The sequence below is a fragment of the Haemaphysalis longicornis genome, unplaced genomic scaffold, assembly GCF_048455015.1.
Source record: "Haemaphysalis longicornis isolate Haplotype H1 unplaced genomic scaffold, Haemaphysalis longicornis Haplotype H1 scaffold_3, whole genome shotgun sequence".
NCBI lineage: Eukaryota > Metazoa > Arthropoda > Arachnida > Ixodida > Ixodidae > Haemaphysalis > Haemaphysalis longicornis.
In genome coordinates, this window is record NW_027526335.1 from 96450410 (window position 1) to 96473869 (window position 23460).

The following is a 23460-nucleotide window of genomic DNA, read 5'->3' on the forward strand; positions in this document are numbered from 1 at the left end:
TCATAGTGTCGCGTTCATTGTAATTGTATATTTCAATAGCTTCATTTTGTGTATGCATGTGGAACCGATTATGTACCTCAGTGTCGCGTGTAGTTTCCTGTGTGTATCATTCGTGCTGGAGGGGGGGTAGTGTTGGTAGTGTAGTTTGTAAATATTTGGTATGGGCTGGGGACTGAGACTGCCCTGTGCATGCATACTTTTCTACTCTTCGCCGTCTTTTGCATGCCTGGGCGATGGCCGGTCAACTCTTCTCAGACCGGCAAGGGCATTTAAGGAGAGGGGAGTGTGGGGATCCTGACGCCATAGCCATTGCGCGATCACTGGGTTTGTGTCATTACGCGGCGCTCTTCCCCTCTCTCCTCCAAAATTCCGGCTCGTCTTGGCGCCACTCCGTAGAGCCGAGCCGTCTCTCAAACTCCTGCCTGAGGTGAAGGCTGCAGCGACCCTTGCTGCGATAAAACACTGTCACGCAGCGGGCGCTCCGCCCTGGTAGCGGAGCTAACCTCACCTCATTGGTCCGTTTGAACGATGCCGAACCCGACTCTCGCCGAGGACGCGAACGCGCGTCCTGCGCGGGGGTCCGTTCGGGGAGACGCTTCCAGGACGCCGAAGGCGTTGGCCGAAGGTATGTGACGCTTTCTTTACCAGCCGGCGGCAACTCTGTTGCGCCGGCGAAAGCCCACCAGCCCTTCCGGCTGCGGCCCGTGCCCAAGGCTGCTCCTGTTGTCCCTACGCTTGCATATAGTAAGGCTGTACCTACCACTCGACGAACACGCCGTGCGGTACGCGCCTGTGAGCGAATGGGCCCCGTCTCCCTCGCTGCTGCGAGCCGATCCGGCCAGCACGGCGATGCGCGCGCGCACAACGTGCGCGCAACCCGGAATTTGCCCTGACAGAAGAGCCCACTGGCTCTGCGCCGACGAAACGTGCGCACTTGCGCGTGGCGCCCCATCGCCCCTTTCACCTAACGGGAAGTACGTATACCTGTGCTGTAAATTATGTAATTGGGTCTGTAAAATATGTGACTAGAATGTTAGTATAAAATAAACGTCTTCCCTGCGTATCCTGGGCATATTCCTTTGTCGCCCTTTGGCGCGACGGCGTTTCAGTATCGTGAGCGTGCTCAACTAGCCCGAACCCACGGTGGTTCCTCGCAGTGTGCATGAATGCCTGCCTTGTGCAAAGCTAGCGTTATGCATATTGTGAGGTAGAGAGACCTCATGTCTTATCTACGAGCTTTAGGTATGCTATTTTCTTAAACCCTTGTCCTTTATTCTTCTCTTGTATCCATGCCCCATTCGCTAAGGTGCAAAGGCGAATTAAAGCGTAAGCTAAGGTTACCGTTGACTAAAATTATTCATTGACGTATTTTTATCTGAGGAACATCAGACCTCCTCATATAAAAACCAGGTAGTCTTACGGAAGTTTGGGCGGTCACATTTGTCATGGCCGCCGATCCGATATTTAATGATACTGCAGTAAAACAGAGTAGCACGCCAACTTTGCTGGTAAAGCAAGCTGTCTTGGCTGCCCTGGTTACCCTAAGTCCTTAATTTAGCTGCAGTGTTCTTGTCCATACAGCCCTTGGCAGCATTCCGCTGAATTTGCACCTTGTGTATTTCTAAAGAATGAGACCAGCGCAAACATCCGCCACGGTGGGTCATTTCTAAGGCGTTGTGCTGCTGAGCACGAGGACGCGGGTTCGATTCTCGGCCGCGGCTGTCGCTTTTCTAATGGAAGCGAAAAGCAAAAACGCCCGTGTTTATGAGATTTTGGCGCACATTAAAGATCCCCAGGTGGTCAAAATGAATCCGGAGCCCTCCACTTCGGCGCACCTCATCGCCTGCGTTGCGTCGGCGCGTTAAACACTACAATCAATCAAATCAAGACCAGCGCAAACAGGCATCCGGTAAATTAACATCTATTATTATAAGTCATATTGACTGAAACTCCGTTTATCGTCGTCCTTTTAATAGCGTTAAAATTTTAGACACCCAGCGATGGCGCGCGGATGCGAAAAATGATGAAATGCCACCCATAAAAAAATTACTTCATGTATCATGCCAAGTCCACAACTTTTAAAGAAACCAAAATTTTCTCCCACTTGACAAAGTCTCCCATAGTGCCAGACAAGTGCCTTTATTCTTGTGGTGGGAAGTCCACAACTTTTAAAGAAACCAAAAATTTCTCCCACTTTACAAAGTATCACATAGTTCCAGACAAGTGCCTTTATTCTTGTGGTGGGCTGAGATGGGGGACGCATTGTAGATTTAATTCCTGCTTTTTCAAGTGAAAAAGGATGAAAGGTTACTTCGTACATTTAAAATGCGTTTTCCCCAACTTATATACACCTAATTTAGCTTCCTTGCTCTTTCCTATCTTACGCTTAGTCGGTTTTCGCGTTTTTCGTATTATGCTATGAGCATTGTCCTATATATACCTGAGTTCGTGAAATCGCAGTTTCTAGAGTGCCGTCCGAGTGCCGTCCATGGCACTTTAGATTAACGCTGCAGGCATGGCTAGTGGGTGCCGTCCGACGACATCCGTATATTTAGGACCAGGCTAGCACCACCTAAAGTGTCTGTCGGTGTGGTGTAGGGGTTCCGTCTTAACTCCTTGATGCCAAGATCGGTTGGCTGGTTGGTTGGTTGCCTCAAACGGTTCGAGACCGGCTTTTTACTTTTTGTTTTCTTTTTTTATCCCTGGCTTAGGTTGGTTTTTCGTGTTTTTAATTATTTCTTTGTGTTGTTACGTCATTTTATGTTAGTTTAGATTAGGTTACCTCGCTTTATGTTAAGTAAAGCGATGTAGCACCGGATGCCGAATTTTTATACCGACCCCGGTGGACGTCGATATAGTGAAATGCTTATGGTACCGTCGGACAGCGCTGTAGACACAGCCTTGTGAAATTCCTGCACGATCCGTTCTGAGCTCTGATATGTTGCTGAACCCAAAGCCGCTCAGTGTATCAACCTTTCAACACTTTCCACCCAAAAAAAGGAAGCAAACCTTGAGATCCTCAACATGTTCACTACATATTCAGCTGCGCTAGAACTAATCATAGGCAAAATGAAGGTTCCACTGCCACTTCTTGCAGATTGAAACCGAATCTAAAGCAGTTATACTGAGAAAACTATTGTTTATGTGGTCATGGTTCGGTAATTGAGACACCGCAAGGCTGTACTGATTATATCCAGAAAAACGGACACCTTCTAAATGTTTAAGCATTATTTTGAACCAGTTTTTCTCATAAAGTGCTTCGAAGGTATCTGGTCTAGGCGGCATCATCGCTTCATTCATACTTTATGTAGCAAAAGAAATGGAATGGCAGGGGCTAAGTATAAAATTTAAATTCTGGGATTTCACTCGTACAATGCCGTATTAGGCGCGGCGTAGCGGATGGCCTCGGGTTACGTTTTACCATTTGTTCAGGCTAAGCATAGCTTCCGCAGTCTTGTTAGAACAGGTAAAGGAAAAATAAAATTTAGAGATAAAGAAATGACCTGCACAGGAGGCGCGGTAAGCTTTAGTCGATGCCCTCCTTAGATATGCTCCCCATTTTGAGAGGACGACACGCCTTCCCCCACTCTTTCTCAATAAAGTTTATGATGACAGCGGTACGCGGGCTTCTTCAAATGGATTCTTCTAATCAACGAAATTATAAGATCAGCCGACAAAGCACGATTACAATGATAGAAATATTTACAGATACTGAATGTTCCTTATAGTGGAGAAAGACTCTAGGTGTTCGAGCGACACAAAAACGGGACCGAGAAGACACCGCAGCTACTGTGATGGATCGAAAACTACGTGTTAATGTCGCGAAAGACTTCGAAAAGCAACATCCCATCCTCAAAATTCTTACAATCACTTCTCGAAAGTTATCTCCTCATTTCAATTTCACCCTAGTTAGGCTTACCCATCCTTTAACATAAAATTTCAGCCTGTCTTGGTCAATCCCCTTGAGTGGGTACACGTCAGTGATGTCTCGGAACCAAACAACCTCTATGTGAACTATGCACGATCTGCGTGTTTGATGCCTTTTCAGTAGATTGGAGTATTTTTTGCATTCGCATGTAAACGACGACGTAGGCTGAAGAAGAAAAAAAAACATCAGAAAAAAAACACCAGAAAAACAGCAATGGGGGCCGAACCCAGTTTGGGTATGTGAAATTCACCCAGGAACATCATCATCATCGCCGCCGTCGTCACCAATGCATTCGTGGACACAGAAGGCCAAGATTCCAGAAACCAGCTGCATCTCGGAACGCGTTTGCCATGTTCCGTTCCAGCTTCGAACTCAGCCGCCTCCCGGTCTTGGACGATGGAATTGGCAGTGCTAACGGCGACAAAAGCTGGCCCAACGCCAGCAGTGAATCGGACACCAAACGAGTGGTTCGGGCTCCCAACCTCGACTGAGAGTCCTATACCATCGCGCACCTAGTACCATCGCGCACCTAGTACAGACACACCACTACACCGCCATGGACACGGAATTTCCGGGCGTTCTGGGGAGACCTGAAGAGTCTCAGCCGCGACCATCGGCTTGCCAGTACGGCTTGGTATGCTACAAAGTAAACTTGATCAACGTTGTCCCGGTGGGCATGACGCTAAGCGGAGGCGTCAACCCCGTTCCAAGAAGCTCCACTGGCTTCTATTCCGAGAAAGACAGATGCGCCAACGGTTCCTTCCGGCCACTCGCCAATCCTAGCATACAGTTTAAGAAGCACGGACAGGACAGGACTCAACCGCTCAACCGCTCTTGTCTTCTGGTGTGGAAAGACGTCTTGAAATTCGACTTTCACGGCGGATTCTATTTCCACTGCCTGCTAAAGGTGCTGATGAGACAGAATTCGCCGGATGTAATGCACGACCTCTTATCTCCTGCTCGTTGAGTTCCTGGCCATGTGTGAAGTTAAGTGCATCATGAACAGCGGCCCCGGCATACAAGCAAATGCCCTTGAGGTGTAGATAAGACCCTTCACCTTCAACGAATCCGGTAACATCACGGAGATGGGCCCAACGGCTTCCTTTCCTGCGCGTATGTGCTCAATATCCGGCAAGCGTGTTTTGAAGGCAAAGTCGATGGCGCTAAACGCACTGCGGACTCCCAAGATGCGACGAGTTTCTCACACTGAGTGCCTAATAAACGGTGAACTCTGTAGCTCCTAGTATGCCGCTGTGAACTCCTTTTTCGTTTTTCTACCTATACAGTCACTGATCACATTGTTTGTTATATCTATCCAGTTTGGGCTGGCGTCTTACGTACGGGCCATAATTATACTATTTGCTTAACCCCTTGTATTCTATTTTTAGTATCTTCTAGAATCCTCCCCCTTTCCAAGTCCAACAGGTCACATCTCTGGACAACCAATCAGGGGGGCTTCGAAAAGAAGCATAAGGTAAAGTTATCTCTGACTACAATTGTTCAACGAAGGATTTTTATGTGATAAGCATTCAGGGCTCAGATAAAAACCAAGCAACCACAGGAAAGTGGGGGCGCAAGCTTCGTCACGAGCCGATCCGACTGTTCGGGAGCCGCTGATGGGTGGAGTATATCCCACTGACCTTTCTTGTAAAGCGAGTTTTGTTATCGCTGCTCCGATTATTTATACTCCTTTAGCTGCCCTATTCCTGTCCAAGCAAGCCTTGGCAGCTCCCGTCTTATCTGAATTCTTTTTATCTTAACAGGAACAGCGCGAAAAGGCATCTATCCGATTTATATGTTGTACTGCGATTGAAGCCCGCTCGTGCTTGTTTTATCGCAGTGCTTTTGTTTAATGGCGCTCAAAATTTTACCCTTGCTTCGAGCCCGCCAACAGAAAAACGGTGAAATGCCACGAATAAAAGTTCTCTACTTTTAAATAAGTTATAAGTATGCCGAAGTTTTACATAATACCTGGCGAGCACTTTCTATTGGAGGATAGAAAAAGCCATATGAGCATGGAATCAATTCGGCGGCAGAGCCGGTCGCCCACCACCGAGCCCAACAAGGGAACGTGACGTTAAAGTACACGCTAACCGTTACCCTGCCGCTATAACCCTATACTTGGTACCAAGGTTGATATCCTTGCACAGGGTTAACCCTTACCGCCAGGAAAAATGTAGAAATCAGGAAGGAAGGAGATGACAGGACAGGGATAGGAGAGGAGATAGGAAAGTGAAAGAGTGGAGAGAAAGAGAAGAAAAGGCGACTGGCTGATTCCCCCCGGGCGGGTCAGACCGGGGGTACCGTTTGCGAGAAGCGGGGGCCAGAGTGGAGTGTTGCCGCTGCTGGGGGGCCGTAAAGGTCCAAAACAACCCCAACTTTGGCTCAGCCACCAGGTTCCCCTTTTCCCCGGACACGGCAAAGCCACGCACAGCCGTGACGTGGGTGGGTCCAACCCACATGTGCTCGGGTCCGTGGTGTTGCAAGACACCAAGTACCTACGGCAGTAGGCACCCCTGCGGAGCTCGGGACCGTGGAGGCGCTACTCACCAAAACACCTTGAGTACACAAGGTGCCCCCTGCGGGGGAGTGACAAATTCTAGATTTTCCCCTTCGGTAGAATGTTGTTATCGAATGCTTCACTAGACGAGTTACTTAACGGCTTAAAATAATACACGCCGATGAAGGACGAAGACAGAAAATGAAGTAGACGGGACAAGCTCTCACAAATTCAAGGGAGTTGGTGTACGCTAGTCCCGTCTATTTGTCTTGCTTTGTCCCCGTCCTTCTGCGGTGTATTTTATTTTTAAAATAGTGTCATAGCTATAAACAAGAACAAAAAAAAAAGAATTCCAACCACCTAGAGCGTTTCCCCACTTCCTAAAATTGATTAAACTCGCTTCTAACTAGAATTTTATTGATGTAGAATTCGCTAGTCCCGAATGCAACGTACACGGCTTGAAAATAATCCCTACAAACGCGTAGGAACACGTCAACAACTCTCGCTGTACGCCTTATCGCGTAGGGTTGATCGACTGTTAATTTTGTTCGCTTCATCAAGTTGTAGCCGTTCTAAGTATGTTACCACACAATCTCTTTTCTTCCATTCAGCAGTATTCTTCATCTCATACGCATGCTAGACTAGCGTCCGAATGTCATTTGACTCAAATGCGAAGTTTTGCTGCTCCACTAGGTTTTGGAATGCCATTTGGTTCAAGTGACATTCGAGCCAAATGAGCACCCAGAGAGACATTTGGGCTCTCAAATGCCATTTCCAGCAACCTCGCGCATAGCGTTCCAAGTCAGCATAAAAAAAAAAATACATTACTGATGTACTTTAAACAAACAAAATATTCCTAATTGTGGGACTTTGTTTACTTCTCGTTCACTTAAATCGTGGTATCAAGATGTAATAATTTCGTACTCAGCACCAGTGCGAGCAAGCGACAAAGCAGTGTGGCCAGACAGCCCAAAAACCTCGATTGCGATTCAGAATTGAGCAAAAACCGTGTCAAAGATTACGTTATTGATAATTTGATATCATTGTAATGCAGAAGACTGCGGCTAAATTTGATTTTTGTATTATTGTGTAAAAAAAAAAGATGTCGAAAGCAGCAGCGCCATGCAGCAAGGCGAGCGGTTGTTAAAGCTTTCATATGCCATCGAAATTGTAGTGGAGCACGGCGGATTCTGAATGGAGTTCGAAGCATCCCATTTGAGTCAAAAGACACTTAGTTTAAATGACATTCGGACCCTAGCGTAGCCGGGGTATTAGTCTCCGCCGGAGCTTCATGGAGTATGAGAGAAATCTTTACTTTCGCTCTCATGAATGAATTTAAATAGCATGAGGTGCACTTTCTAAAGTGTCGAAGGAACAGAACGCCAATGCTGCGTCACCGTAACATGAGTTGCTTTTCGTTCTGCAAAGGTCTCCATCCCCTGCAAGCAAGGGGAAATGCACCTCTGATGCAGTTGGCAGTTTCGATCACTACAGTGATAGAAACCACCATATTGGACAGAGAGAGAGAGAGAGAGAGAGAGAGAGAGAGAGAGAGAGAGAGAGAGAGAGAGAGAGAGAGAGAGAGAGAGAGAGAGAGAGAGAGAGAGAGAAGCACTTTATTAAAGAAGACTTCTAAGTGAGGGAGGTGACAGTGACGATGCGGAGAGAAAAGAAGCAGGCATTTTGAAACGAAATGTGTACAACGGCAACGCTACGAGGCATCTTATTTTTTTCTGTATTCTTTTCCCGAAGGAGACCAAACGCCTGCCAGCGATGTGTTTTCCGAGGCCCTCAAGCAGCCAGTACCCTGCCGCTTTGATCGGTTTTGTGAGTTGCCTACTCGTGACGGCAGCAACCAGCACACATGGGAGAGTGCTTATGGCAAAAATGGGAAAGCGTGCATGAGAAACGAAAGGGTTGAAAGGGGTGGGAAGGACCTACCCCACCAGTTTACACGGGAGAGTCGCTGGAGGGTACTCCCTGTCCCCCCTTCAACCTGCCGCTTCGATGGCACCTGGCCATTCGCTATGTTGCGGGAGAAGATGTAGAATGAAAAGGATATGAAATGGAAGACTGATATTGGAAGATCGTGACAAAACCGCGCAACTTGCCCCTATGAAGAGCATTACATACAAAAATGTCTGCTTTATTTTATTCCCCCAAGGCAGGCCACAAACTCGTCCTTCCTCGTGTGGTGATATGGTCACAACGGAAAGTGATAGCGCGCAGAAGACTATCGAGTTTGCCGACAGCAAGCAGCCGCACAAGAGGCCTCAGCCTAGATTCTGAAGGCGAGTGCGTACACGTGGTTTCACTCGAGCGCGAACACAGGGGGCGTCTCCTACATTTGTGTATATAGAGCTCGCCAGCGATGTGACCCAAAAAGCACCTTAAATAGGCTACGACGTCGGGAGCAACGCTTTGTGCACGTGTTTTATCTGTTCAATGAACAGTTGAGAGTCAGCGTTTGTCATGTCTGTCTTGTAAGACTTCATCCACCTTTCGCGCTGTTTTGTTTGGCGGGGAACCAACTGGCCGAGCAAGATATCCTTCCGGTTATGATTTTTTTTATTACTTGCCTGCACAGCTTGTGGAAAGCACGAGTGTTAAACTGACCCACCCAGAGCAATGGTTGCCATGGTTTGAAGCGCAACAAGAAAACGCGGACGATAAAATAGTAGACAAGAACGGCGCTGTCTAGTCTACTACTCTGTTTCATCCTCCATCTTTTTTGTTGCGCTTGAAATCATGGCAACTATTCACCAAATAGACCAGCTAGAAGTTCTTCTTAGAGCAGTGGCTCCTTCTTAATGGAAGGTGATTTGTGCCAGGCGATTACACGCCTAAAAGAGGCGCACGATCAAAGTAATTTTCGCCGGGTCTGGTATCCCTAGCTCCGCCTAAAGTGCCCACCCATAATCTAACTTTGTTTCTTTGCCGTCCTTTCTTGCTTTTTACGTACATGCATGAGTTCATCAAGCCATTTTGTTGCCATATTTTTTAATGGTTTGGTCATTTTAAAACAGCTTCTAGAACATCCGTTTAGACACCCGTTAAAACGCAAGCTAAAACATACGTGTTGAACCGTATTTTAAGTGTTTCTTATTTTGCAAGCAGTTCTTTGAAATACCATTTGCTTCATGTAGTAATACTGCGAATAAAAAAAACCTAACGCCGCTTCGTCAGAATGAGAACGATGGTTGAAACGCTGAGCTTCCTCGTGAGGGATTCGTTCCCTGTCGTTGTGAGTTGGGAGTTCACCGAGTTTTGGTGACGGGACGGTCACCAATACTCTGATTTGCTGCGTGAGAGGCAGAGGGGACTTCTTTAGATCCCGAGAACGTTTTAATTGGATATTATGTTTTGCTGGTTGGCGCATGAGCCGTGATACCAATAATTAGCACACGACGACACACGCAACGAGATGTAACTTTACACGATCACACTTCAGCGCAGAAAATGAACACAAGACCAAGAAATGGAACGTACGTCCCGCTGTCCCCTTTCTTAAGCTTCTGTCCGTTTTTTTTTTCTTCTTGCGATGTCACGCTGAACCAATTATCCCAAACTTCATTTTTACCAAGTTACCTCTAACAGTAAGCTACCGACACATGACGATGTAAATGAAACACTCGATGGTTCGCCTCTGAAATATGCAAATGCTCGTCTATTAGTTTGCTGATTTTTGTATACGTGGTAGTATAGTTTTTTTAACGTTCACGAGGAAATGTTGCGTACAGTTTGTAGCTGTTACTTGTATTTCTTCTGCGAAACGCCGCTAGTTACTTCAAAACGGATAAACCCTTCCTGTTGCTTACGCGGAAAGCTTGTGAAAATCGTCTGTAAAAATGGAGTGCCTCCAGAGAAAATACGTTCGCAATACGCCCTTCATTCTATGAAGCGCACAGGGGGGATTAAAAGAAATACGAACAAAGGAGCACACAGCCTCCGACGCATGCCGCACCGTCTGGCTTCAATGTCAGTAAACTGCGCCCATGCATAGTTATTTCAGAAGGTTTGAGAGTGTGGCCTGCTGTTAATGGAAATGCTCGGGAAAGAAGCGACGCCGGTCTTTATTTTGAGGCGTATTTTTATGCTCTGTCGCCACTGAGCGTGATGTTATCTAGTACATTGGAGAACCAAGCGCGCAGCAGGCTGATTGCGGCTAGCATGATGTCCTTCAACGATCATCCTGCTCAGTGGCGACACAGCGTGAAAAGGCGCCTCAAAATAAACAACTGGCGTCGCTTCTTGATCAAGCATTTACCATAAATGTAGGCCACACTCTCAAACGCTCTCAAAGAAGTGCGCATGCGCGCAGTTTACTGACTCGGCAGCCAGGCGGTGCGGCATGCGTCGGAGGCTGTGTGCTCCGTTGTTCGTATTTCTTTTAATCCCCCCTGTACAATTTAGCACCAATTCAGAAACTATCTTAAACAGCGTTTTTGTCCCCTTTACTTCAGTACATGTCGAGGAAAAAAGAGAGCTATGGTGACGAGGGAGGATTAGTCCGTATTTTGGAGGTTGGCTCTGACCAATAGCTGCTAACCTCAGACTTGGAAAAAAATGTGCATTGAGGGGGAGACGTCGTATAATCAGCACGGTACAGCAAATACACGAAAGCGAAGAACAAGATAATACAATAACGCACGCATTCGCCGTAACTGAAAGATGCATGGAAATGATCCGCATAGCGCAAGCATTTGTTAAACCTGGTTTACCCGACCTAGCTCCAAAGCTATAGTGTCAATTTCAACAGCACCTTCCAAATACTGGATTATTAAAATTTTACTTTAGTGAGCGAAGTCTTCAAAAGCGGACGCATAACCCGAGAAGACGTGCTGCCATAAGCTAGAATACGGCGTGTACTGGGCCATGCTGCATATACGCAATCGCTTTTTCAAAATATAATCTCGTCTGCTGCACACTTACACAACTTCTTGGAAACTAAAACAAAAAAGGACCCGAGGATTTCTCATGTGAACTGATCTCAGTATTTAAGACGCGCGCCTTATAAATAACAGGGTCATAGCGTTGCGTAAACGACGGACTACGTGAACGCGCAAATTCGCGCTAATCTGACACTGGCAGCAACTTGAATATTCGGTGCTATAAATGCAGCTCTCAGGCTTTTTTTTTTTTTTTTATGAGACACGGCACTTTAAACGAACGTTGGAATCAGCCGGAGCGATAAGTTGTCGGGAGGCTTTTACTGCTCCCAAGCGCAAGGACAGTTGCGTAAGCATGATTAAGTTGAGCCTGTTAGCGAAGAAAATTGCGCACTTGGACTATGAGATTAAACCCCGTGTATTATTGCACGTTCTTTTTCGTGAGCTTCATTCCGCTATATTTATGAGACTGCGAAAATGAATGTTAGTTTTTTATACAGCGCTGTGTGTTACTTACTCATTTACCCATGTTTTGACAGCAATAGTTTTATCGGGGCCACCTCGCGAAGTTCCAAACTATGCAAGACGTTAGACGTGAGATAAACGTAACGAAGATTGCGATGCAGCCACGTACGTGGGCTTGCATAAGAGCAGTACGGTTCGCCTGGCGTTCCAATACACGCATCTTAAATTTCAACACAATTGCCCGCCAAGAAGACTATAACCGCGTTGGATTTGTCGTATTGCTGGTTAACAGTTAGATCATTTCGGAATTTTTATATATGAAGATCTTCAATCGATCTTCATGTTGAAATGCACAACCTTTTATGGGAGGAGTATGGCCTCGAAAAACGGGTATAACGTGCGCGTTGTAATGCGCGCATCTTGAAATGAAGCCTGTCGAGTTGATGCATAAATAGTTTCCACAACGATGTCCATTGTAATCGCATTCGCGGCTAGAAGTGATTGAAATCGCGGTTTTACAACGGATCACGTGACGTTGCCTACGTTCGCAGTCTTTTTGACAGTTACAGCGGGCTTGGAAAACGGCTGTCAATATGATTTCTTATGCGAATTTCTCTTTCAGAAAGCACATACTGCTGGTTAACAAACATTAACAACGAAAAACTGGTGGCGAAGGCCGAAGCTGGGAAACAGCATTTCAGCTCACGTAATTAAACGCTGAAAAACTAGAGTGCGAAGTTCTTGGGTATTTATTTCCAGGCGGAAACTAAACAATTCAGGTCGAGCAGTCACATGAAGTTGGCTGATTTAAGGCAGCTTACCAAAACAATTAAACTCAGCTAACTCCTCAAACCAAAAATAAAAAGAAAGTGTGCAAGACATGCATGCTTCTAGTATTTATTGTGAGCCCGAAACTCTGAGTCATAATGGGACAATGAAGACAAAATACAAGTTTTGTTCATTAAAAAAATGCTTTCTCCAGATAACATTGACCCCAATTTTATCGCAAGCTGCAAAACAAACAGTGAAGATATTAGGGAAGACAAGACACACAGTGGCGACTTCCGAGCCACTTTCTGGCAATTTCTCTATGACGTCACAGAACGTTGTTTGCGATTGGTGTCCGGCGACCGAAGCCATCGCTGAGTGCATGATGCTATATTAAGCCTCTGCTTGTAATTGACCCTATTACTTGAAAGATAACGTACACTTAAAACACTGCTAACTGTTTTTTTACGACTGGCCTCTGCTGCGTCATTATTTCCCATTCGGCTTTAAAGGTTTTCCAATATTTCTTGAATTTTTATCTAAAAAAACTTTCTTCGTGGCTGAAATAGAACTGAGGGAGTTACCGAAGATTACTGCTGTAAAATTGAACGAACTCGTATGTTATCTTCAACAATCATGAGAGAAAACTCAGATGAACTCTGAAGGGCGAGAAAAGATGTTGGGTGTTACCCCTCGGGAAAGAGGGGAGCGCATGGCTTGCTGGCATGACGAGTTGCAACCCGTCGCCTGACTAGGTGTGGAGTTTGGCTAACTGCGGACGGCGTGAAGATGACTACACAGAGCAACCTTCGCGTTTGCGAGTTTGCTCAACGATTCCAGCATTTTCGAAGCGAATGACGTCAGCGCCGTCAGGTCAATGCTCAACAAGTTTCACATCGCGATAAGTTTGGGACATGATAAGGTCGTGGTCAGGGCTAACAAAGCACACTATCAGGGCATTGTTAGCTCGTATAGTGGAATCCGGCCTTTCAAAGGCCGGACTACACGTTAATTTTAACATTGTGCAATTAATCTATCAAGTTAAAATATTTGAGTCCTCACTTCGTGTTCAGTGTTTTTATTTTCAATTTATAGGACCTTACTTTTTTAAAGAAAACTGAGTGCGCTGTTACCCTTGTAGTAGTGAGAAGTCACTGGTCTGGTGGGGTGGCCAGTGAAGTGTTCACCACTTCAAGGGGGGTACCCCATAACGAGTTTTCGATACATTTAGCCGATTGAAAACGCGCCTAAGCAAACACCAAGCCGAGACTAACCGTAAGGCACGCAGACATTAAAACTTTGAATATCAGTATGCCAGCAGACATGGCAAACCAGTGGGACGACATTGCGGCAGTTCGAAACATCTACGAAAAAAAAAAACAGAAACAAACTCTGAACGTATGCTAACAATAGAATGACCGGTTGCACGAGCGGAACTACAAAAGAATCTGGAAAGAAGAGTGTCGTTTTAAATGCAGAGCATTTCTTAGCCTCGCCTGTTCCTGCATCGGACGGTGTCAACAGTTTCGCGTCCGCAGCAGGTGCACCTCTCCTTCCCTCCTCTCTCTCAACAGCAGCTGGCGCGCGCATGCGTCGTAGTCAGCCCGTTCGCTCCGCCGCGGTCTCGGCCTAACAGGTGCGTGATAGCAGCGCGGTGGGTCGTGGAAGGGCGCGCGCTGCTTGCGCAGGCGCGGGAATTTTTTTTTACTTCCGTGTCTCTTCATTGCCTTGATCGTGTATTCATCTCGAGAGCATTGGGATAGTAGAAGAGTTGTTAGGTTTGAAAATTCGTTTGAATCCGCCCTTTTATTCTCTGGCGTAATCACCAGTTAGTCCTAATATCATTATTATTGCGACACTGCCGCGCCAAAGCGATTTCTTAATTATGTGAACATGTAATGTCAGAAACGGCGTAAACAACAAGCAAGCAAGGAATGCCTGGACCGAACAGGCCCGATTACAACTTTTTCGCTGTAGAGGCGAAGAAAGGAGGGTCAGTCCTGGACTTGTGGATCTACCGGGACTATGAATTTGAAGGTGATTGCTGGAGCATCTATCAGCAGGCATTTCAAGCTGAATAACGGCCGTTTCAGAACTTTAGAGATAAAGATAGCGCTACCTTCTTCCCCTCGCAGTCTCTTTCACGATACAACCCTAATACAACCCGTAACATGACGCTGCTACTGATTTATTCGCTACTTGAGCGATCACCTCCAAATTGATCGCGAGTGTACGGTCGCAAGTGACGGCGTCACGATCTTACTTTGGCGCAAATTGTTTACGTGGGAATAGGCATCCGATGCGCATAAAGATCGTCCACGACGAAACCCTCGACTGTTCAGATGGGCTCCGAACCTTCCCTGTTTTAGATTCGAGCGAGCACTCCATACTCTCTCCATGCTCCTTTACACCAGTTTTTGTACAGAACATGGCGCTTATCTGCCGTTGATCTGCAACGCCTCCTTTCCCCGACTCTTAGTTTGAATCGCAGCGTTGTTTGCAGAGCCGGAGGCCTTCTACATCGACAGCTCTCTCGGAAGCGCACGACTTATCGACGTGCTTATCCCATGCGACAAGCGGGCGTTGCGTCAAGCTTTCTACCTCTGGGTATCGTCGCCCAACGGAACGAAGCTGGATAAGACGATTAGGCTACCTCCGCAACAGCGAACGGACGAATAGTTATAGTCTGATGTGAGCATAGCTCCCATTCCTGGCATCGACGTGATTTCAGCCACGTCACGTTAAACAGTGACGAAATTACTATCGCAAAACTGGTTACTGCACAGTTATTGGCTCTCTCTTTCCCAAGCAGGCAACCGGATGTCGCCAGTGACGCTGCACTGGTTTGGATACTTCATTCACCCGTATATTCGACCTAACCGGCATGAAATATGGGTGTACGGGGAACACTGTTTTAGGTTACACAATCTTGTTGGAAAGCTGGCAGCTCGAGGGATACCGTTATGTAGTCGAATTCCTGTAGGCAGGTGGCCACTGTTTTTTTAAAAAGTGGTGATAAACATTTTACCATTAAGTTTACTTATTTTAATTGAACTATCAATGAGTAACTTTTAGAACTGTAATAAGAGATGCGCTTGTAATCACGGAAAGGGGCGCGTAGGCGGAAAAGCCTTCGAGTGTGCACCTTATCTTTATTTACGGCTAATGTGTTTACGCGACGCATAATCCAAGCGTCTCTGGCTTGAAGCCACAAGTTCTTTTATGCCCGATTCGCGGCTCAATTTGTTGCCAAACTTCAGATATTTCTGGCACTAACAAAATGAAGCGGGGCGCTGCATTAAAAATCAAACCACAACGGCGACATTATTGAACCATGAACCGATTTCTTAACCGAGGAAGCTTTCAAGTTCGCGTTGTGCCGTAAAATCAGTCATTCGGAAGGTGGTCAAACGTAAATTCATCGCACAGCCATTTCAGCTTTGAACGAGCACTCGAGCGTGCATGCGTGCGTGGACGTGTGCGAAAATGTTATCTGCGCATTCCACTGATGGAATTAATGCTAGCAACAACAGCTGCAGCAATCGCGTTGTCTTTCCCTGCTTGATGGGAATGGAGCATCAGTTACATTTTTAAGTACAGGGTACGCGGCGTGACCTCACTGCTTAATAGCGTTTTTTTTTCTTCTGTGCACTTCGCATGTATGCCATCTGAACCACCTTCAAGGGATTAAAAAATCGCCTGTAGCTTCACCTGTAGCAGAATGTATTTCCTCGACTAAATCCCGGTATAGGTTCCCACCAGTATTGTTTTTCTGCTGTTCTTTTTCGCTCTGCAATCAAGCACATCTTCCCTCCTCCGAACCAATTAAGCATAATGATAATAACGTGGGAATAAGTGTAGGTCGGGCACCCGGCTAAAAAGCAACTTCATGAATTTGTGGGAGTACGAGTAGTTTTATGAAGGGGAATGTCTTACAAACGCTACAAACGTGCAAGGCAATGGCTTAGGTGCTGTTTAATTTAAATAAGCAGCATTGCTGATGAGCTGGACAGCGCGAAAAATGTGCTGATAACCATAGTCGCGAGCTTTGCAGAATTAAAAAGCAATAAAAACATAACAAGTGGCTAAATTCACAGCTGGGGCTTCCACAGTGTAGGATTTACCCCAACGTCAATCAATGTCTTGTGTTTCTGCTGTGCTATGAATCAGTGTATGTGTAAATGAACTAGTGCTAGAAATATATCATATTCATCTGAAACATCAGCTGTACGCAAGCCATACCATTGATATCTTGTCTGCGTACCCACGATTAAGCCTGACACAAAGGCCATGAGATTCCTTTTGATTAAACGCGTGAATTGTACGCAGACAGAAATACGCAGTCCTAAACCGACTCGCTAGTTTAAGGTAGGTAGACACAGCATGTCGATCAGTGTCAACTATGCGTCCTAAGCATCCCTAGAAGAACAGCAAACAAATGTTCTTGATTATTATTTGATTTTTTTAAAGCATAACTGGTACGGGTTCCTGGTACAGTTGCTAGAACATCGCAGCGAACTACGTGGGTGAGTCGCAACAACAACCCAGCAGTAATGTTCGTTGCTCCAGAGGGCTTATTCTTCATTCCATCAAATGTAATGGTTTCGCACGTTCAATACAGGTAAGTATTGCGAATGCGTTCTTCAACCAATGGGAACAACTTGAAAGTATTCCAAAAACGTGTCCAAGTCAAGACTGAACGCGTCAAACGGACGGAAATTACGTGCCAATAATTTTCTAATACGAGTACCACGCAGCGCATTGAATACTATCTTCGATGCACTCAGCCCAATACTCAGACATGTGTCGAAATTGATTCGCTACGCCTACGATCCAGCGTAGCGTGTTTTTCCGAAGACACAGAAAATCTGTATTTCAAGCGGTTCACGTGACCCGCTGATAAATGACTCAAGCGAGCCAAAAGGAGCTAAAACAACGACCGCCGTGGAGCAGGCCGCAGACCCTCCCCACATCCAGAACGCACAGAACACGCGCCCAACGAAACCGCGCTGCGGGTTTCGACAACAGCTGACGGAACGGATAGGCGCGTCGGAATACGCAGAGGCTACATCCCTGCATCCTCAAGGACGTCAGAACGCTCGCGGGGCTTTTACAACCAAGGTGGTGGGACCAAAACAACACAGAAACAATAAAACAGTAGGGGCGACTTACGGTGGCGTCCGAAGATCCCCTTGCAGAGCCGAGAAAGCGGACGGCATGGCGGGCGGTCGCTACGGCGATCTGAGATAAGCGCCAATCTGTCGCGCTGACGTCTGGCGAAGGACGGTTGTACTATCTGTTTGGAGAAACGCGGTTGGAATGCTATCGCCGGGACAAACGCATTGGTTAACAAAAAACAAGCAAAATACAAATAACTGATAGCGGGCCGCAGAAGAAAGAGCGAGAGAGTGCATACGCCCCGAGCGGCGCTGCTGTCTGAAGCTATGTAAGGCTGAGCCACTCGTTCTTTTTTGGGACACTCGTAAAGGCTATCCTTCTTCAAATGAGGCGGGTTGACGGACGCCCCCGTTTGTAAACATGCACGATAACGCTATTTAAGGTGACGTCAAAAGACGTGCTTATTTTCCGATCCATAAAAATTGAGTTCACCTGCGTGCATGCGCGTCCTTTCCTATCTCAGTGCTCAGATAAAAACACATTGATTGTTTGATTGCGGGGTTTATACCGCGCCGACGCTGCACAGGCGTTGATTCGGACCGTATTGGAGGGTTCCGGATCAATTTTGACCACCTGGGGGATCTTTAACGTGCGCCGAAATCTCGAACACACGGTCGTTTTTGCTTTTCGCCTCCATCAGAAAAGCGGCCGCCGCGGCCGGGAATCGAACCCGCGTCCTCATACTCAGCAGCACAACGCCTTAGCCACTGAGCCACCGCGGCGGGTAGATGAAAACAGAGCTGGAGGATTAGACATCGGGGCACTTCTTAATCTGCCTTCCGAAAAAAAAAAAAAGGATATTCCTGAAATTCAGCGTTACTCCGTACACTTTATCCGAAGCAAGGTTTATTAGCAGTTTTAATAAGGAAACTCATGCTCATACGTACAGTAAACATCACGGCCCCTACACGAAAGTGCCGTGACTTATGCTCACCTTCAGCTACCCGATCAGGTCGAATTCATTGCATTCGACCCTTCAGTTGTAGTGTTATATTTTGGAGACACCTGTGAGGTCCTTCCGGCTTGCAAATACACCTCTGTTACTAACTTCGGCATCTTCATTGTTACAGATTTACCGGTAACTGAGGCGGGTGAGGCGGCTGATTACCATAGCACATGATAATAACCTAACGAAGATCAACTTTCCCGGGAAAAGTGTTCATCGAGGGGTACGAGGCTACGGTTATGTACCGGGAAGCCACATGCGAAACACCCTAACAGGCGACACATCTACACTGACGCATGCATCCCTAAAACTCCCCTCCGCCCACTCCCCTCTCTTACAACGGTCCGAGTTCATGTTAGTAGACCTAAAGGATGTCCACCATAAACTGGACATTCTTTTTTAACCCCCCTACAACGCATCCGCCGCGGTGGCTCAGTGGCTAGCCGTTGCGCTGCTGAGCACGAGGACGCGGGTTCGATCCCGGCCGCGCTGGCCGCTTTTTTGGTGGAGGCGAAAAGCGAAAACGCCCGCGTGTTGCCATGACGGCGCACCTTAAATATCCCCGAGTGGTCAGAATTAATCCTCAGCACCCCACTACGGCGCGCCTCATCGCCTGTGTAACGTCGGCGCGTTAAACCCCACAATCCATCAATAATAGGTCACCTACCACTCTCCGAGAACATACAAGTAGACCCGGAGGATTTCCGCTATCTCATCTGGACCTGCTGCGGGGCGTTATCGGTGGCAATGCATGTTCCTAGGGGTAAACCCCGTGGGATGAAAGGGGGATCCTCCAGAACAACACTATTTCCAACGCCATGGAATGCCTGGAGCCTCCCGGGCTTAGTTCATGAAGCCGCGGGCCTGGTCGGATTACTGGCATCTCCTCGCTTCCAACCTTCATTCAACGAAGTATACAACGATAGTGCCTACATTCCATTCCGTCTAGGTAGATGGCCAGCGAAGCTCTAGAGATACATCACAAACTACCGGCCCCTAACCGTTCCAGAGGAGAGAACAATTCCACCAACTGCGGTTGGGCAAGTGGCGTACAGAAGAACAAAAAGAATTTCAATCTTCACCGTATACATATCACCCCCCCCCCCCCCGCCCCCCGCGCACACACAAAGCGAACATTGAAAACTTTGTGCACACGCACTTTGCCTGGGGGAGGGAAAAGTGAGTTTGGAGTCCCCTTTATTCTTGCCCCCTCAGACGGAGGTCAGGAGCTTTTGGTAACTGTCGGCGCCTTCGGACGTCTGGACGGCCCAGAGTTGAACGAACGCTTTGGAGCGATGGGACCATAGAAGAGCTAGAAACGTTCATGTAGGAAGAGTTTGGATTAGACCAGGCCTGCCTACCTAGCAGAAGGGGGGGCCATGGCCAATTTCTCGCGAGTGTATGTTGCATGAGCTCGTGAGAGGCAGGAGTTGCCTTCCTTTTGTTTGTAACCACAACGTGAATGTCTCTAAATCAGCCAAAAAGCCGAGTACCTGGAGCCTTTATTAATTATTGGCCAATCCCAACCCCAAGCCTATGCCGCATAAGTGCGTATGATGTAGTGGGCTGTCCTTCGAGGAGGATAAAGCGCGTTGTGGCGCATAGTGACGTTCCGGTTGAGCGGAGCCTTCATTATTCATTGCCAATCCCCCACAAGTACACGTTGCGTAAGTGGTTGTGACCCGGGAGCTGCTCTTCTGGGAAGTTGAAGCATGGTGCAGTGAACAATTTTTGTTCATGCACGCACAACACAAAAAAATCCTGCCAACCTCGGCATTTATGTTATTTATTTATGTTTGTAATACCGCCGGCTGACTTTTGACAGTCAGGGCAGGAGGGGTATAGAGCAGACAAAAAAAAAAAAAAAAAGAACGCCGAAGGAGGATCCAAAATGCTTTCGAACTGCTTTAAATTATATTTTATCATAATCAAATACGAAACTTTTTTCTTTTCTGCATCCACTAAGGATTGGCCGATCACCTTGTTGGGTATGTGGCATAATTAAAGGAACAACAACAACAACAACAACCACAACAATAACAGCAACAACAACAATGTTCAACAAGCACACGTGACCAGGAACACATTCCGCGGTTCACAAGGTAGCAATAATGCTCAACACGATTCCCATGGCAACATGCATACACAATGAAAATAACAAAAAATGCTAGCCCATTATAATAGACAATAATACACTACGCCCGCAGTCTAAGAAGAACGAACAAAAAAATTGGCCGCGTATCTGTTCCTTTCGTTGCAAATATAGACAAGAGACGACAGTCTTTGTCGACATTTGCCAAGTAAAAGCCCCCTCACTGTCCCGCTCACCTCGCATGCCGTTTCTCTTCCGCCGCGCTCCTCCAAAGGTAAACACGCTAAAGGTTTGCTCAAGTCAATTTAAATTTACCGCGTTCCACTGCTCCAGGCCAGGTGCCTCGATGCCAGCGCTGCCGTACAGCGGAGACTCGCGTGAATCGAGGCACCGTACTACAACGTTTATAGAACCACGTTGCCCTACTCTACGAGCGTTCGAAGCGGAACGTGAAATCTATCTAGTGGAGCCTTTCGATGCCGTTGCCGTTTTTTTAAATGCCGCCAGGTAGCACGGGTAACAGCAGACGATGGTTTTTGCAGTTGATGTAGTATTTTATTTGCTATCGCAAGAACTAAGCACCCGCAAATTTTTATTAAAGGAATACTGCAAATGTCACTCATGTATTGATGTCCTGCCTTGTATTTGCGTAATGTTCTTGTTCAACAATGTTGACAAGTATGAACGCTGACTCTGGGCTTAGACGTTTAGATTTGGGAGTGGGTATTGCGCAGCTGTGTAGCCTTCTTACACCGCTTGCCTATATTGGGAGTTATTTAAAGCCAGATTTGGCTAGGGGGCTTTGTCCGGGTGGCTGAATCGAGCTCTGTTGCGGTCAGTTGATCGACTGAGTTTCCTTCGTTTTCTTGTGGGTGAACCTACGGTTTGCGTTGGGTAGCCCCCAGCTCTTGTGTCTGTGGACCCTCTCTGCCATATGAGTACTCGTCACCTTCGTCCGGCCGTCTAAGATGGCCTCTACTCAACCCGCTGCCGTGAAATACCGGCCGCCAGTCCACAAGGCTCAATGCTTCAAGCTTGATTCCCCGAAGGATACTTCTGTTGACGACATCATTGATACAATCGAAGACGTAGTGGGTCCCCACGGCCTCAAGGGCCTCCAGCACCAAGCAGGCATGAAGTTTTGTGCCGTGGTTTCGTCCGCTGCTGCAGCCAAAACCCTCAACGGGCGTGGTGCCATTGTCGTGAATGGCACTTCGTGCCCCGTTACCTGCATCGGTCCCCAGATAATCTACGTCACCGCGTATCGTTTCCAATGGTACATGAACGACCAAGACCTGGGCGCAGCCCTTTCGCCTTACGGCAGGGTGCTTAGCGTTCACTACCCGAGCTCCAACGGTAGGCCGCACATTGAGAACGGCGCGCGCCTCGTCCGCATCGTAATGAAGTCTCCCGTCCTAAATTTCCTGTCGGTTCGAGGATACAAGCTGCAGTGCGAGTACCGGGGCATGAAGAGATTGTGCTGTCGGTGCAATCGAGAGGGCCACAACCGTTCCGACTGCAAGACGCCATGGTGCCCTCGGCGCGAGACGTTCGGACACGAGTTCGAAATATGCTCGGCTGTATGTCGCCGCTGCCACGGAGACCACGCCACGCTGGACTGCCTGCAACCTCGACTTTTTGCGGACGCAGCAAGAGAATTCCCCGAACTCTCTTGAAACACCAACGAGATTCCGCAGGTGACTTTGGCCCGGCGACAGACTTCACCAGACTTCGCCCTGTAGCGCTTCGTCTTCGAGCGACGGCGATTCGCAAGCCACGATAATCATCGACGAGATGCCGATGGAAGATATGACAACCACGACGACGCCTGCGAAGGGCACGTCATCATTCCACAAGCTTACTAGCCAGCTCAATGAAGCGACGGCGGGCAACTCATACTCTTCATCCAACGAAGTGTCTCTTTCACCCCCCCCCCCCTGCTCCATAGACATCGACACGGAAGGAAGTGTTTTAGCGGAGACTGGTAAGCAGCTTCCCTTGTCCCTGCCAGTAGACCCCGCCCCTGTTCCAGCGGCAAAGCCCCGAGGTGCTGCAACCACCACGGACACCGCGCCTCCTCCATCGACGAAGACGCCAAACCCGTCCGCCGAGAGGTGTCTAAACTTTATCGTCGTGACGCGACGGCGGCAGGCCCCCTTGGAGGGCCCTCATGACATCGGGATGACGTCTCGCTCCCTATCAACCTACCGAACTCGAAGGACCCTGGTTGTCCGACGCAAGCTAAAGATCTGAGTCTCATCAACCCGATAAACCAGGTTGCGGACTTGATGGACACCTCACGTGCTTTTACGGAAAACAAACGCGTGTTATCGTCATCGACCGACTCGGACGACGTAGCAGACTCACTTAAGGTGTGTCTGCCTGCCCCTAGCGCTGATCCGGATCTGTAAAATTAGAGTAGCACCAATGGGCTTCTTTGTCTTTATTATCTTCTGTATTTGTCTCTGTACCCGTTATTCTCAGTCCCGGCCCCCTGGTGGGTACGGTACTCTCACTGGTGGGGGAGGCGGCAGAAGTTCCATTGAATGCCGACGCGAAAGCCCATTGATACTTCTATTTTGCTTCCTTTTATGTTTGGTTTCGTAGTAGCATTTGCGGCCATTGTGTGCTCCCTCCTGCTCATTTTTTTCTCCCAAGGTCACGTGACAGCGTTCCATGCTGCAAACGGCTCCT

At 47.5% G+C, this 23460-nt stretch overlaps 1 protein-coding gene across 1 annotated transcript in view; it reads right to left on the reverse strand.

Moving 5' to 3' along the window:
* LOC144174910 (ras-related protein Rab-32-like) overlaps nucleotides 1-17912 on the reverse strand; it is a 44944-nt gene extending 27032 nt beyond the window's left edge. Inside the window, exon 1 of the mRNA XM_077703892.1 lies at nucleotides 17723-17912. The gene's annotated coding sequence lies outside the window, so the exon portion shown is untranslated. The remainder of the gene's footprint in view (nucleotides 1-17722) is intronic.
* Nucleotides 17913-23460: the final 5548 nt, after the last annotated feature.